Below are 13841 nucleotides of genomic sequence, written 5' to 3'. Positions count from 1 at the left end.
TTATACAGAGGCTGCAGTATGGAGAGCAGACACTAGATGGTGCTGGTCCAACAAAAGCTGAATAGTATAAAACAGAAAAAAACCTGAAAAGCAAAATATGATGGCGGCTCGTAAACTTCCTATTTAGCAGCTTGAATTCATTGTCCCACTCTACAGGTTACATCACATCACGTGACTTCATCAGGAGTTGGCCATCGGACGTACAGCTGCCTATATATACCAATATAATCCTTAATAGACTAATCGGGCGCCATTATTTTGTAGCCTTTCTGTCCCTTATTCGGCGGCCATTTTCCCTTGGTCTAATTTAATGTTATCACATTACAGTGCAGAGGTTAAGATCATTGTCCTCCATTTTGTTGTAGCCCGCACGTCCCTCCTCCGGCGGCCATTTTCCCTTGGTCTAGTAACAATTTACATTTATCCCATTACATTGCAGTGGATTAGATCTCCCTTCATTTTGTTGTAGCCCGCCTGTCCCTCCTCGGGCGGCCATTTTCCCTTAGTCTGAAATCAATGATCTCGCAATTATACACATCACATTGCAGTGGATTAGATCTTCATCCTCCATTTTGTTGTAGCCCGCCTGTCCCTCCTCCGGCGGCCATTTTCCCTTAGTCTGATATGAATGCTGGCACATTTTGTCCCCTGATATTAGACATTAGCCGGGTGATTGTATACACACAGCGGGCAGATCTCAATCAATGTCACCCACTAGTCTATACTGTCACGGGGTTGGCCAGCCAATCATGTGGCTCCTATTCTGTCCTTCCAATGACCATTCCTAGTACATAGGACTCATCTTCTATACTACATTCATGATACAACAAGATGGAAACTCCCAATATACAGAGAAAATCTCCCATAAAATACATAGAAATCACATCTGCCCTAAAGGGCCATAAACATAAGAAGATTGCCCCCGACGCCCCCAGATTCATCTACAATACTAGCCAAGGTGTCATTGGTCCCCCTAATACACGGACAGTACCTGTTTCATGTACAGGAATGAAGACAACACAAGCTGCTGGTGTGAGGAATCATGTTGTACAACAGAACTACATCCAGGTCAGCATAGAACAGGAAGCAGGAAGTAGAAGGCCATGCAATATTCCCGGATACAAGTCGGGTCACAGGATTTGTACAATGACTCTATAACGTCTCCCTTTTTTACATTCCATTCAAACCTTGTAAACAATGAAACTAAAACAGATCCTGAACAGTCTTGAACATGGCATGCTGTGTGACTGGTAGATACACTACAGATTGAGTCCATCTGGTGGTCTGGAAACTCGACCACTACGCAAGGCCACAGGGATTTTCCTGGGGAAACCCGTTCAGCTCCAGAAGGTGTTGATAAGGAGCGACCCTCTTTCCTGGCTGGTGTGTTTGGCAGAGAAGATCTTGTCGGGATATGTGGCTGCATTATGTCATCCTCATTGTATCCCGATATGACAGCGGAGTTCTCTCTGCTTTGAGTATATGGTCCAGTAGGACTCGGGGCATTGAGCACCTCAGGAGGATCACATGCAGGATGCTCATAGGCTTGTGCGGTGAATCGTTCTGCCCTTCGCAGGTCCACTCGATTGCGGCGGTAAAGACTGCCTTCTACATCCACAAGATATGATCGAGGAGCAACCCTCTGAACACAGGAACCCAGTCTCCAGCGACCGGTCCTGTCACCTGGAAGCGGCTTCATACGGATTGGCTCTCCAATGCTTAGTTCAGGTAAGTCTTTAGCAGACACATCATATGACAGTTTGGCAATCTGTTTCCTCCTCTGCAGTTTTGCTGGGACACCTGTAACCACACAAGGATCAAGTAATTTGTTGGCCACAGGCAAGGAAGTCTTCAGTCTCCTAGACATCAAGCGCTGTGCAGGACTACTGTCCATGCCTTCAGATGGGGTGTTCCTCCAATGTAGAATGGCCTTCCACGGATCAGTACCATCAAACTTGGCCTTCTTACAAAGATTCTTCACTATCTTGACAGCCGATTCTGCTTTGCCATTGGCTTGCGGGTGCCTCGGGGATGAGGTAACATGATCAAATCCCCAATCTGTAGACAACCGTCTGAATTGCTCACATGCATATTGAGGTCCATTATCCGAGATGACTCTATCCGGCTGGCCATGCAAACTGTGCTTTACAACGCTTGATGGTAGTATCAGCAGACAGGTCAGGAAGTAGCTCAATCTCCCAAAAGTCAGAATAGTGATCAACAATTAGTAGAAAGTCCTGCCCAGCATAATTCAGTAAGTCCATGCTTACAATTTGCCAAGGCCGGGTGGGCAGCACATGTGACATCATAGGTCCTTTCTGTTGTGCCTGCGCATATTCATTGCATGCCGAGCAACAGCTAACAAAGTCTCTAATCTCGTTCTGCATGTTGGGCCAGTATAGGGTATCATGTGCTTGCCTATAGCATGCTTCTCCACCAATGTGACTGGCATGAATATGAGTCAGCATCTCCCATCTTAAAGATTTAGGAATGATGACCCTTGGCCCCTTGTACAGTATACCATCTTGGATGGCGATTTCATCTCTGAAAGTCCAATATTCTCTCACAAGTAATGGGGCTTCCAACTTGGAATCAGGCCAACCGTTCAGAACAACATATTTAAGAGCCTGCAAACTCTCATCGGTTTCAGTGTGCTGTTTTATCTGAAGCAATCGTTGGTCCGTGACGTATAAATAGTCTGAATGATTAATCTGTGACAGGACCTCCAGGTCCCGCTGAACATTGCAAACTGTGTGTTGTGCATACTCAGGTGTACCACCTGCTGCTGTAGCTCTGCTAAGAGTGTCACTAATGTACATTTCAGGACCAGGTTTACAGACAACATTTAGGCAATAGTTTTGTAACGTGACAACATGCTCTGTAGACGTTTGGGTGCACACAAAAGTGGTTTCTTGAAAATAGAAATCAGAGGTTTATGGTCAGTTTCTGCCGTGATCTCGTCGCGCCCATAGAGGTAGTGATGAAAGCGCTGGCAGGCAAACACTATACTCAGACATTCCTCTTCTATTTGTGCGTAGTTTTGTTCCGTAAGAGTCAGTGCCCTTGAAGCAAAAGCGATAGGCTGGCCAGCTTGCAATAGACAACACCCAAGTCCAGTTTTGCTTGCATCACTTTGAATAGTTACAGGTTTTGTAACGTCATAGTACTTCAGGACAGGTGTGTCCGTGACCAAGCGTTTGATGTCCTGCACTGCATTATCATGCTTAGGAAGCCAATGCCAAACAGCGTCCTTTTCCAGAAGCCTTCTCAATGGCTCACAGACCTCTGAGAGGTGTGGTAGGAATTTTGCTAGGTAGGTAACACATCCAATGAAGCGCTGCTGGGATTTCACATTTGCTGGCTGCGGCATATCCAGTATGGCTCGGATTTTTTCTGGGTCAGCCTTCAAACCCTCCCAGGTTAGAATGTGTCCATGAAAGCGGACTTCTTTGACCTTGAATTGCAGCTTTTTCATGCCAAGTCTCAATTTTACCTGCCTACAACGATTCATCAGTTCCAGAAGTTTGCCATCATGATCTTGCTCTGCTTCCTCATCTGTGTCCCCAGAGCCAACCAGAAGGATGTCATCAGCTATTGGTTCAATTCCACCGAGTCCAGCCAATAGTTCATGTTGTTTACGTTGATACACGTCTGGTGCAACTGATACTCCAAAAGGCAGTTTGAGCCATCTTTTCCTGCCCCACGGAGTCCAGAAGGTTGTCATGTAACTACTTGCATCATCCAACTTACACTGTAAAAATGCATCCCGGGCATCAACAAGTGTGAACAGACGTGCCTTAGGCAGCTTGTACAAAACATCCTCGAGAGTTGGCATGATGTAGTGAGATCGTCTCAGTGCCAAATTTAAGAATTTGGGATCTATGCATATTTGTAGCTTATTTGGCTTCCTTGCAATCACCATGTTACTTATCCAGTCAGTTGGGTCAGTCACTGGTGCCAAGTGTCCATTGGCCTCATACTGGTCAAGCTGTGCCTTAACTGCCTGTTTTAATGTCACCGGCACATTGCGTGGTGCACATTGGACTGGAGGGACACTCACATCGAGGTGGAAATGAACTTCCCCTGGTACAGATTCTACTGGCCCAGTAAACACATCACTAAATTCCTTTATCAGCAGTTGTTTTGTCAAGGGCCCCTTGGATAGATTGTCCATCACATTAAGCTCTGCAGGGACGGAGAAACGTATCAGCCCTAGACGCTCACAGGATGAGCCAGACAACAGTGGCTTTTGGCTGCTTCCACAATTTCACACTCCAGCCTGTGTGTTAGTCCACGTATGGCACATTCTGTCTTGAAGAGCCCTAGAGATTTCATCATCGCACCGGAGTATAACTTTAATCTGGTGTCACTTGGCAGTAGACGTGCTTCTGGTGCTGACACCATTTTGTCTCTTAAGCACATTACATCCCACGTTGTTCCTGAATGGAGGAGACAGGATTGGGGATTATTATTTACATGTAAAGTGACAAACCATTTCTTTCCTCTGGATTGCACAGCGCCCATCAATTCACTGCTGTATATAACTTCAGTGGTGTGTGTGTGGGGGGAGGTAGGTGATCTGTGTGGGGGGAGGTAGGTGATCTGTGTGGGGGGAGGTAGGTGATCGGTGTGGGGAGGTAGGTGATCGGTGTGGGGGGAGGTAGGTGATCGGTGTGGGGAGGTAGGTGATCTGTGTGGTGGAGGTCGGTGATATGTGTGGGGAGGTAGGTGATCTGTGTGGGGAGGTAGGTGATCTGTGTGGGGGGAGGTAGGTGATCTGTGTGGGGGGAGGTAGGTGATCTGTGTGGGGGGAGGTAGGTTATCTCTGGGGGGAGGTAGGTGATCTGTGTGGGGGAGGTAGGTGATCTGTGTGGGGGGAGGTAGGTGATCTGTGTGGGGGGAGGTAGGTGATCTGTGGGGGGAGGTAGGTGATCTGTGTGGGGGAGGTAGGTGATCTGTGTGGGAGGAGGTAGGTGATCTGTGTGGGGGGAGGTAGGTGATCTGTGTGGGGGGAGGTAGGTGATCTGTGTGGGGGAGGTAGGCCCATCACTGCTGTCTATAACTTCAGTGGTGTGTGTCTCTTCCTCATATGCGGATGTGTTCTCCACGTTGTGTCATTTGCCTATTGATGGCCGTCGTTTACTTGACAAACAAACGTTAGTAAAATGGTTTGTTCTTCCACAAGACTTCCAAGACTCCCCATAAGCTGGACACGGCTCTTTAATTCTTTCATGCACAGTCCCACAGTATTTGCAAGCTGTAGGGTTGGCAGTATTTGTGCTCATCAGGGGGCGTTGCTGCAGTTTGTTCCTGTTGCCATGCTGCATTGCAATGTTTATGCTGTCGGTCTGCTGTCTGTCCTGTTCCATAACTTTCAGACGTCTGTCAGTGAGCTCTGCTGTACGGCACGTCTCAATGGCTGTGTGTAGAGTGAAGTCATGTTCTCTTAGGAGGCGCCTGCGTGTGCTCTCTCGCTAGCTATACCAACAACAATTGTGTCCCTTATCAATTGGTCTCTGAGTGCCATATTCACAAGTTGCTGCCTTTTCTCTCCAGTGTGTAACAAAGTGATCCAAAGATTGTCCCTCTTCTTGTTTGCAGCATCCAAACACATCCCTTTCATAAATGACATTTGTAGCAGGTATGAGATCATCTTCCAGTACATTTACAATGGCTGTAACATTGTGTTGCTGATCTGCTGTGAGGGTCACATTGTGTTTATACACATGCCTGCATTCACTGCCCATGACTCTTCTCAGAGTTGCTGCCGGCACTCCTGCACATTTCTCATTCCAGCCTGTAGCCAGACAATAATCTTCACATTCAGCTCTGAAAGATTCCCAATTGCTGCTCCAATCCCCACTCATTGTCATCCCCTCTGGGGGAGGTATGCCATTCATGGCAGCCATATTGTCAGGAAGCCTCTGAGCTATCAAATCTCAGACAATCCTCAGTCTCAGGCTGTAGTTCACAAACCTGGGTTTCCCAAAGCTGCTGCACTCCAAACAAGAGGCTCAGTCCTGATTCCAGTCACTTCTGACACCATGTTTCCTGTACAGGAATGAAGACAACACAAGCTGCTGGTGTGAGGAATCATGTTGTACAACAGAACTGCATCCAGGTCAGCATAGAACAGGAAGCAGGAAGTAGAAGGCCATGCAATATTCCCGGATACAAGTCGGGTCACAGGATTTGTACAATGACTCTATAACAGTTTCCATCTTGTTGTATCATGAATGTAGTATGGAAGATGAGTCCTATGTACTAGGAATGGTCATTGGAAGGACAGAATAGGAGCCACATGATTGGCTGGCCAACCCCGTGACAGTATAAACTAGTGGGTGACATTGATTGAGATCTGCCCGCTGTGTGTATACAATCACCCGGCTAATGTCTAATATCAGGGGACAAAATGTGCCGGTTGCATGAAAATGTGTCTCCCGTGAGGATCTGCCCCCCTTGATGTATCTGCACATGTGCCACTTTCAGGCATAAGCAGACGATCAGCGATCTCGCTCTGAGAAAGTGTTAACTCCTTTCATGCTGGATTGCAATTACAGGAGTCACATCCCTCGGATCACTGCTGCTGACGATCCCGATATTACAGGAGTCACATCCCTCGGATCACTGCTGCTGAGGATCCCGATATTACAGGAGTCGCATCCCTCGGATCACTGCTGCTGACGATCCCGATATTACAGGAGTCGCATCCCTCGGATCACTGCTGCTGACGATCCCGATATTACAGGAGTCACATCCCTCGGATCGCTGCTGCTGACGATCCCGATATTACAGGAGTCGTATCCCTCGGATCGCTGCTGCTGACGATCCCGATATTACAGGAGTCGTATCCCTCGGATCACTGCTGCTGACGATCCCGATATTACAGGAGTCGCATCCCTCGGATCACTGCTGCTGACGATCCCGATATTACAGGAGTCGTATCCCTCGGATCACTGCTGCTGACGATCCCGATATTACAGGAGTCACATCCCTCGGATCACTGCTGCTGACGATCCCGATATTACAGGAGTCGCATCCCTCGGATCACTGCTGCTGACGATCCCGATATTACAGGAGTCGCATCCCTCGGATCACTGCTGCTGACGATTCCGATATTACAGGAGTCGCATCCCTCGGATCACTGCTGCTGACGATCCCGATATTACAGGAGTCGCATCCCTCGGATCACTGCTGCTGACGATCCCGATGTTACAGGAGTCGCATCCCTCGGATCACTGCTGCTGACGATCCCGATATTACAGGAGTCGCATCCCTCGGATCACTGCTGCTGACGATCCCGATATTACAGGAGTCGCATCCCTCGGATCACTGCTGCTGACGATCCTGATATTACAGGAGTCGCATCCCTCGGATCACTGCTGCTGACGATCCCGATATTACAGGAGTCGCATCCCTCGGATCACTGCTGCTGACGATCCCGATATTACAGGAGTCACATCCCTCGGATCACTGCTGCTGACGATCCCGATATTACAGGAGTCACATCCCTCAGATCACTGCTGTTGACGATCCTGATATTACAGGAGTCACATCCCTCGGATCACTGCTGCTGATGATCCTGATGTCGCCAAGCTGCTTGGGGGTTGACATGGCAAGTACAGTCACATGTGGGGGGATCAGTGATATTGGGGGGCCATAACATGTTTTGGTGGTGCAGTTACACGTGGGTGCCAGTCACATGGGGGTGGGGATTTGCAGCAAGGGAGACTGAGCTTATTGCTAGGGGGGAATGTTTGCCTCAATGGGGGGCAGATCTTCACGGGGTACTGATCCTGGGGTGAGGGGGGGTAATGACAAGGGGTGCAGATCTTCATGGGGGACTGATCTAGCTGTGGAATAATGACAAGGGGGGCAGATCTTCACGGGGGGACTGATCTTTCTGGGGGGGAATGACAAGGGGGGGCAGATCTTCAAGGGGGACTGATCTTGCTGGGGGGGAATGACAAGGGGGGCAGATCTTCAAGGGGGACTGATCTTGCTGCGGGGGAATGACAGGGGGGGGCACATCTTCACGGGGGACTGATTTTGCTGGTGAATAATGACAAGGGGGGCACATCTTCACGGGGGACTGATCTTGCTGGGGGGAATGACAAGGGGGGAAGATCTTCATGGGGGACTGATCTTGCTGGGGAATGACAAGGGGGGCACATCTTAACGGCGAATTGATCTTGCTGGGGGGGAATGACAAGGGGGGCACATCTTCACGGGGGACTGATTTTGCTGGGGGGTAATGACAAGGGGGGCACATCTTCACGGCGGACTGATCTTGCTGGGGGGGTATGACAAGGGGGGCAGATCTTCACGGGGGACTGATTTTGCTGGGGAATAATGACAAGGGGGGCAGATCTTCACGGGGGGCTGATTTTGCTGGGGAATAATGACAAGGGGGCAGATCTTCACGGCGGATTGATCTTGCAGGGGGGGAATGACAAGGGGGCAGATCTTCACGGGGGACTGATCTTGCTGAGGGGGAATGACAAGGGGGGCACATCTTCACAGGGGACAGATCTTGGGGGGGAAATGACAAGGGGGGCAGATCTTCACAGGGTACTGATCTTGGGGGGGAATGACAAAGGGGGGCAGATCTTCAAGGGGGACTGATCTTGGTGGGGGGGAATGACAAGGGGGGCAGATCTTCACGGGGGACTGATCTTGCTGGGGAATAATGACAAGGGGGGCAGATCTTCACGGGGTACTGATCTTGGGGGGGTAATGACAAGGGGGACAGATATTCACGGTGGACTGATTTTGCTGGGGGGAATGACAAGGGGGGCAGATCTTCACGGGGGACTGATCTTGGGGGGGTAATGACAAGGGGGGCAGATCTTCACGGCGGACTGATTTTGCTGGGGGGAATGACAAGGGGGGCAGATCTTCATGGGGGACTGATCTAGCTGTGGTTATGGACAAGGGGGGCAGATCTTCACGTGCCACATTATTGGTATCAGTTGGGGGAGGAATAGTGCCCCATCATTGGTGTTAGTGGGATGAATAGTGCCCCATCATTAGTATCAGTGACACCAATGATGGGGCACTATTCCTCCCACTTACACCAAAGACACTTAACATGCTGACCCCTGCGCCAGGGTAGGTGCTGCTGCAGGCAGCATACCTGGTTGCAGCAGCACCATCTGCACGGCACACTTACCGGGCGGTCAGCTGTCCTCTTTCATTCACTCTGGCTGCTCCCTCACTCGATGTTGTGGGTCCGTTCGGCTCTGGCTCCTTGCATGTGATTGGCCGCCTGTGTGCCTTTCCTGAGCTACAGTTCTGTTGCCCAATCACCGGTGAGGAGGCGGAGGCGAGCAGCAGCGCAAACATGGAGTGAGGGAGCGGGCAGAGTGAATGAAGGAGCAGCGATTCCTGGACTGCATCATCGTGGGACTGGGACACGGAACCAGGTAAGACACAGCAGACCCCTTCCCGCTCCGGTACACAGTGTCCTTTCCATTGGCACCGCGCCAACCCCCTAAAAAGTTCCACCCTAGGTAAACGCCTTGTTTGCCTCGCAACAAATTTGCCCCTGGGTACAGTGACATGGTAGGGGGAGAGTTCAAATTTGAGTGGGGCAATGATATGGGGGTTGGCAGTGATATGGGGGGGCATTAAATATGAGGCACATTGACATGTGGGGGCAGTGACATGGTGGGGCTTGACATGGGGAGGACAGTGACATATGGTGTTGCCTGACATGGGGAGGACAGTGACATATGGTGTTGCCTGACATGGGGAGGACAGTGACATGTGAGGGGGCAGTGACATGGGGAGGACAGTGACATGTGAGGGGGCAGTGACATGGGGAGGACAGTGACATGTGAGGGGGCAGTGACATGGGGAGGACAGTGACATGTGAGGGGGCAGTGACATGGTAGGTCCTGATATGGTGAGGAAAGTGACATATGGGCGGACAGTGACATGGTGGGTCCTGACATGGGGAGGACAGTGACATGGGGAGGACAGTGACATTGGGGGGTCAGTGACATAGGGAGGACAGTGACATTGGGGGGTCAGTGACATGGGGAGGACAATTACAATGACATAGGGAGGACAGTGACATTGGGGGGTCAGTGACATGGGGAGGACAGTGACATGGGGAGGACAATTACAATGACATGGGGAGGACAGTGACATTGGGGGGTCAGTGACATGGGGAGGACAGTGACATTGGGGGGTCAGTGACATGGGGAGGACAATTACAATGACATAGGGAGGACAGTGACATTGGGGGGTCAGTGACATGGGGAGGACAGTGACATTGGGGGGTCAGTGACATGGGGAGGACAGTGACATTGGGGGGTCAGTGACATGGGGAGGACAATTACAATGACATGGGGAGGACAGTGACATTGGGGGGTCAGTGACATGGGGAGGACAATTACAATGACATGGGGAGGACAGTGACATTGGGGGGTCAGTGACATGGGGAGGACAGTGACATTGGGGGGTCAGTGACATGGGGAGGACAATTACAATGACATGGGGAGGACAGTGACATTGGGGGGTCAGTGACATGGGGAGGACAATTACAATGACATGGGGAGGACAGTGACATTGGGGGGTCAGTGACATGGGGAGGACAATTACAATGACATGGGGAGGACAATTACAATGACATGGGGAGGACAGTGACATTGGGGGGTCAGTGACATGGGGAGGACAATTACAATGACATGGGGAGGACAGTGACATTGGGGGGTCCTGACATGGGGAGGACAATTACAATGACATGGGGAGGACAGTGACATTGGGGGGTCAGTGACACGGGGGAGGACAATTACAATGACATGGGGAGGACAGTGACATTGGGGGGTCAGTGACATGGGGAGGACAATTACAATGACATGGGGAGGACAGTGACATTGGGGGGTCCTGACATGGGGAGGACAGTGACATTGGGGGGTCAGTGACATGGGGAGGACAATTACAATGACATGGGGAGGACAGTGACATTGGGGGGTCAGTGACATGGGGGAGACAATTACAATGAGATGGGGAGGACAGTGACATTGGGGGGTCAGTGACATGGGGAGGACAATTACAATGACATGGGGAGGACAGTGACATTGGGGGGTCAGTGACATGGGGAGGACAATTACAATGACATGGGGAGGACAGTGTGGTTGAGTTGTAGTCTGGATGTCGGTCAGTCTGTGTTGTCAGTTGCTTGTGCCCATGTTTTATGATCAGTTGTGGAGTGTTGCTTGTGTTTGCTAGGAGTCTGTGTTTTTGTTTGGGGTGCAGGAAATGTTTCATTTTGTCCTGTAATCAGGTTGAGGTGACGTGTGTCAGGTTGTCAGTCTGTTGTTTCTGTTCTGTTGGATTGGGATCATCCTTGGACTTCTGTAGGTAGATATGGGGGGGTGTCAGGCTGCTTGCGGTGTTGCTCTGTAATTCTTGGGTGTCATGGCCGGTGTGTTTAGTCTTCATGCTGTTGTATGTTACATTGTTCATGTATGTCTGTTATCCTGTGAAATATCATTGTTCTATTTGTTGGTTTCTAACTCTTCTCTTTGTTCTCTGTTTTAGGTCCAGGCTTTGTTCGCTGTATACGGCATTGTTGTTGCTATTGGGTGTGCCCTTGCAGATCTTCAATGGTCACATCAACCTGTGACGGGACGTGTACTTATCCGTGTGGATAGAGAACTTGGCTGATAATGGTGTATCCAGATCACCTTTCCAGAATTCTGCTCCTGTGACTTCTGGATAATTCATCTCCTTCATCTGTTTTCAGGCATCAATGTCTCACCTTGCAATAGTGTAGCCTACTTCCTCTGGTCAATAGCAGGAATAGACTGACCATTTTTAAACTCGGGCACTGCCCCAGGGCCAGGGGACAGTAGGGGGCCCCATGAGATGCCCCTGGTACCTTTTCATAGGCTTTTTTGTGTGGGCAAGGACACAGGGGCCCCATGAGTGGTTAGTCCACCCCTGGTCAACAGTGAGAAAAAATAAATGAATGGACTATTGTTGTTATAGCAGTATTCAAGCATTCATTTATTGTTTAATGTGTTTTTTTTTATCTTTTATATGATTTAAAATATATTTTCTAACATTTTTTGAAATCAAATGTTTTTTGTTTCACCAATAAAAGGGCCATGGCCTATTGTATCCTACTATCTAGTCATGTTTTGTATGTATCAACATTGTTATGGCTGATATTTAGATTTATGTTGTGCTTATCCACTTGTTGTCTGCAAGGTTTTACCTCCATGACGACAGCCTTTCTAGCTATTCATTACAGTGCTACTTTAACTGGCCGTTGCAGAGTCATGTAATATTGTAATAACATTGAATTTGATTACCAATATATATATAAATATTATTTTTATTATTTATTTACTTTGTATTATTTTGCATCACCACTGTTTATTTTCCATGATAAATTGATTTTAAAGGCTTACGTTCTTTCAGCTTCATGCATTGTATGCATGCATTACAAAAACATGTATGCTGCAGTACACCCATCCCCCCCACAATATTTACTTGATCCCCATTGATATCAATGAATGGCCACAACAGCCTTGGCTGTCCCTTTTCTCTGCCTTGTCATTGGCTCCCACTGCTGTAAATCACAGGCAGTCATGTAATGAAGTAAGAGGAGGCGTGGCCAAGCCGTGGCCTGTGTGTGAATGGACACATGGACCATCATCTTGCCAAGGCACCTGCTTGGGTGTCTCCATAGGAAGTTAAGTATCATTTTTTTTCTTAGTTTCAAAAGAAAATTAAACTTTCATATAGATTTTGAAAAGACTGGAAATATGTAAAATTAAAAAATACTTTCTACTCCAATAAAATCCTATTTCTTTAGATGAATGTAGGCAATAATGGATCATCCGACATGTCTTTTCTATGTGTTATTAATTGGTTGGGGGGAACAATACAGTCTATAAACTATGTTCTATACAATATATCTGATCATTCTTCAGTCATGAGGAACTCTCGTCTTCTTTTTCTCGAGGCTCTAAAATGCCCAAATGATATCTGTATGGAAATTAGAATCTTTTTTTTTTTCTTTTTTTTTTGTTGATTAACTAATTGCCAACAGCAGATATCCGAATGACGGCTACACTGCGTCCGGCCAGTTCTGTGTGGACATCATATGATGTCCTCCCAGAACGCGCTCTCCTGGGCGCCCCCTGGTCCGCACACCCGGCGATCTCCGTGATCGCTGTGTTCTACGTACACGGCTGATCACGTAATGTGTTAAAAGGCCAATTATGCCTGGATTTCAGCACACTGATCACCGGGAAATGCCATTGCAGGTTCTCTTTCCTCACGCTGTCAGAGCACCAGGAAAGTACTGACGAGAACCGGCAGTTGTCAGAGCGGGGATCGGCACCGATCATTAGGCCAGTGATGATCAGTGCCTTGATGATCGGTGCCCAGCAGTGACACCCACCAGTTACGCCCACCTGTGCCTAGCACTGCACCAATCTGTACACCCACCTGTGCCCACCAGTGCTACCCACCTGTGCCCACCAGTGCCACCCACCTGTGCCCACCAGTGCCACCCACCTGTGCCCATCAGTGCAGCCCAGCAGTTGCACCAGTCAGCGCCCAGCAGTGATGCCAGTCAGTGCCACCTATCAGTGCTGTCTATCAGTACCCATTATCAGTGCTGCCTATCTGTGTTACCTCATTAGTGCTGCCTATCAGTGCCATTGAGTGCTGCTTATCAGTGCCCATCACTGCTGCCTATCAGTGCCCATCACTGCTGCCTATCAGTGCCCATCACTGCTGTCTATCAGTGCCCAGCAGTGCTGCCTATCAGTGCTGTCTATCAGTGCCGCCGATCAGTGCTGCCTCATCAACGTACA

General features: G+C 49.1%; 1 long non-coding RNA gene across 1 annotated transcript; it reads left to right on the top strand.

Annotated features, from left to right (window-relative positions):
• Positions 1 to 969: 969 nt before the first annotated feature.
• On the top strand, positions 970 to 12137 carry LOC149434751 (uncharacterized). Its single transcript, XR_016308629.1, has 2 exons — positions 970 to 1728; positions 11551 to 12137. It is a non-coding gene; the product is annotated as an uncharacterized LOC149434751 (long non-coding RNA).
• The last annotated feature ends 1704 nt before the right edge of the window (positions 12138 to 13841 follow it).

This window comes from Staurois parvus, unplaced genomic scaffold (genome assembly GCF_062004578.1).
Source record: "Staurois parvus isolate SC_StPar_1 unplaced genomic scaffold, SC_StPar_1.0 ptg001688l, whole genome shotgun sequence".
Lineage (NCBI taxonomy): Eukaryota > Metazoa > Chordata > Amphibia > Anura > Ranidae > Staurois > Staurois parvus.
Note: the sequence above shows the minus strand (reverse complement) of the source record. Positions and strands in the feature narration are given on the sequence as shown.